At 34.8% G+C, this 3,848-nt stretch overlaps 1 pseudogene; it reads right to left on the reverse strand.

The window, feature by feature from the left end:
- Positions 1-795: 795 nt before the first annotated feature.
- Positions 796-1,410, reverse strand: LOC148296370 (secreted RxLR effector protein 161 pseudogene; annotated as a pseudogene).
- Between the last annotated feature and the right edge of the window lie 2,438 nt (positions 1,411-3,848).

Genomic DNA, 3,848 nt, shown 5'->3' on the forward strand with positions numbered 1-3,848 from the left:
AGGCTTGGGAATGTGAAAACAATTGCTTTCCCATATTTGGTAAGTCTAAGCATGGGAAATGGTTGCCTGACACATGAGAAAGTAGGGGGAAAGTGAAGCCCTCCTCCCCCCTTGGGTTTTGTTTTCCTCCTCATAGAAAAGTTTGGAAAAATGAGCCAACATTAAATACACATTTTCATGACCATTTTGTCCCCCATTAACAATTTAGAAGTACAATATAGCATTAAATGCATTCTATTTTTATTTGATTTCATATGGGTATAATTGGAAAATTAAACAAACTTTGTTTTACATTCCTACACAAACCAAACATGTGAAAGAAAATAAAATGGTATTTCCTCGTTACTTTCCCAGGATTAACAAATATGTGAAAGGAATCTTTCATTTCTCATCCCTTGGGAAAGACATGGGAAATTATTCCCCATCAAATATTTTTTTGTGAACCAAACAGGCCCAAATGTCTTCTACTCCAAATACCTTTTTGCACTTGGACTCTATATACTAGAGCTCAAGGAGGTTGAGCCTCATTTAAGGCTAAAACAACACACAAAAGTCAACTATTAACGTGGCAAATACAAGGCCTTACAACCCAAAAAGGTAATAAACAACTTATATTAATAAAAACAACATAGCATTAATATTTTAACACTCCCTCTTAATGCTTAGTTGTTGAACTCCCAAGATCTCTCTAAAATAGTGAAATTTATCATTTCGTTAAGCTTTGGTGAAGATGTCAGTCACTTGATCTTTATTTTTGCAATACTAGACCTCAATCACATTTTCCTCCACCGCCTCTTAGAAGAAGTGATGCTTGAGTGCAATATGCTTTGATCTATTTGGGAAAACATGATTCTTTGCCATAGCAATGGAAGAATTGCTATCACACATAATTTGAGTTGCTTCTCCTTGCTTTTTACCAACATCTTCCAAACTTCTTCTAAGCCAAATTGCTTGAGAAGTTGCCAAGGAAGCAGACACATGTTCCGCCTCCGCAGTGGATTGTGGAACACTTGCTTTCTTCTTCGAAGCCCATGAAAACATACCTGAGCCAAGAGTAAAATCAAATCCCGAGGTGCTCTTCATATCATCAACACAACCACCCCAATCATTATCACAAAAACCAAGTAACTTTGGCTCAACATTTCTCTCATTCATAATGCCATGGCCAATTGTTCCTTGAACATATCTTAGGACTCTCTTAGCCATCCCATAATGAATTTGACTTGGCTTATACATATATCTTGACAACAAGCTAGTAGCATACATGATGTCTGGTCTTGTAGCCATCAAGTATAGCAAGCTTCCAACTAAACTACTATACAATGAAGCATCAACTTCTTTGCTTCCATATTCTCTTTCTAGTTTCTCATTCATAACCAATGGTGTAGCCACCGGATTGCAACCATTCATTTTGATTTTTTTCAAGAAGGCTCTTTGCATATTTCTCTTGAGAAATAGAGATGCCATCACTGTTTTGACATACTCCAATTCCAAGAAAATAATGCAATAGGCCCAAAATCACTCATTTCATATTTCTTCATCATATCTCTTTTGAACTCCATGGTAAAATTCACATTGGTTAACACCAAATTATCGAAACAATAAGGATTTTAGTGTTACGTTGAGTCTTGATGTCCAAAGTGGGTTGACTCTTGCCTCTTTGAAAGCCATTTTTGATGAAGTAGGCATCAATCTCTTCATATCATGCTCTAGATGCTTGCTTTAAGCCATACAAAGCTTTCTTTCATTTACACACCTTCATTTCTCCATCTTTTGAAACAAAGCCTTGAGGTTGTTCAACGAAGACTTATTCATTTAGGACTCCATTCAAGGATGCGAATTTCACATTTGTCCGGTATAAAAACCAACCATTTTGAGCTGCCAATGAGATTAGTGCCCTTATAGTATCAAGTCGAGCAACGAGAGCAAAAAAATTAAAAAAAACAAAACAAAAAAAAAAAAATAATAATAAATAAATTATTAACAATAAGATGAAAGTTGGAAAGAGTGTACCATATGTGAAGAATTTCACATAACCATCAAACCTCTGACCAAGGGGATCTCTGTACTCTTTGACCAGCCGCTCCCCGGCAACGGCGCCAATTTGTTCGCACCACTTCGCAAAACCCAAGGGAGGTGTCGTATAGTAGTGTAGCTCGGAAGTCCGAGTGTCGTATCCATAGAGAGCAGTGTAAAGAAAATAACAGAGATGAAAAAGAACAAGTGTGATTGAGAGGTTGATTTATGCAAGATTTGATTTAGAGAAAATTTAATTGATTAAAACACTAAGGCATTGGGGTTCCACTTTTAACATAAGCATGCAACTCTTAATAATTTGATCCACAAAATATTTTCCAATGTAGTTATTCAAAATAATTAAAGCTCTTTTTAATTTCCTTTAGAAGTATTCTAAGCATAACTTGTACCATTGGCAACAAACTATCAAAAAATAATCTTCATCAAAATTCTATTAATCTTTAGTAATTTTCTTCTCTTTTAAAAGCATGAAAGTTTTTACTACACAATGGGAAAAACATGATTGAACCCATGAAATAGATTATCAAACATTCATCAATTAATTAAAAAGAAAACTACAAATTCCATTTGAACAAAAACTACAAATTCATATTAAAGCTTAAGTTTGGATCAAACTAATAAAAATTACACACTTATATTAAAAGCTTTCTCCCTAGCCTTAGCTAGGGAGTTAGTTCCCCATAATAAAATAAAACTAAAAACAGAAATTAAAACTTAGAAAGATGGAGGAAAGAGAGAAAGCTTGAGTTGTGAAGCTTCGGTGTGGTTTGAAGGCTTGTAGAGCTTCCTATTTATAGCCTTAAATCTCAACAACTAGGGAAATATTAAAATCTAAAATTCTCATCTCATTCAATGCACAACCGTAACCCTCATCTTAATATTTCTTCTTTTCTTCAATTGTTGCTCCACTTCTACTTGCTTTTGTTATTCAATCCTTTCTTTTGGTTAAGTGTTGCACCTCTTATCATCATCCTTCATTTCATTTGCTTAACTCACAATTTTAATAGTTCATGATTCCACATCTTCAAGCCACCATCTTGTTTGTTGCTTCATCCACTCCATGCATGAATTGAATATGTCTTCCACTTGCCATCAAACCAATTGCAAATTTGCTTCCTTTATTTATTTCATAGTGTTGATGACTCCATTCTCCAAATTCTTCATCTTTTTGTTTCATTGGTTATTGCATCCATTTGCCTACTAGCATCCAATGATCTTCTTCAACCTTAAGATGAAATCATCATCAATTATGTAATGGGTATGTAAGCAAGTGCAAAAGTGAAAAACAAACCTAATTAACTAAAATTGTAAGAAAATCAATTACTAACAAATATATTTAGGGATAATAAATGTGATAGTTTATGTGCTCATCAATATTCGAATGGGATTTTCTAATTTATGGATTTAGTTGATATTACAGTGTGTTACTACGATTTCCTTTGCTGTGATTCTAAATGGGAAACCAAGAAAGACGTTTCACCCAACTCAGGGTCTCAGGCAGGGAGATCCCCTTTCCCCTATCTATTCTTAATTATCTATGAAGCTCTTTCGCTTAACATAACAAAATGCATTAATCATGGTGATATCAGAGGTATTCAGCTTACGAGGAGGGGCTCGATCCTTTCTCTCTTTTTTTTTTTTTCACAGATGACTCCCATTTCTTTTTTCGGGCGGATGAGGGAAATTGTCAGCGATTGAGAAGGATATTAGAAGTCTATTGTTGTGCATCCGGGCAATTGATTAACCACAGCAAATCTGGCATCACTTTTAGCCACAATCCCACTAATGATGTTAAGTTACTTATTGGTGGT

The sequence above is a fragment of the Prunus avium genome, chromosome 2 (genome assembly GCF_965620075.1).
Source record: "Prunus avium chromosome 2, drPruAviu1.hap1.1, whole genome shotgun sequence".
NCBI classification, from domain to species: domain Eukaryota; kingdom Viridiplantae; phylum Streptophyta; class Magnoliopsida; order Rosales; family Rosaceae; genus Prunus; species Prunus avium.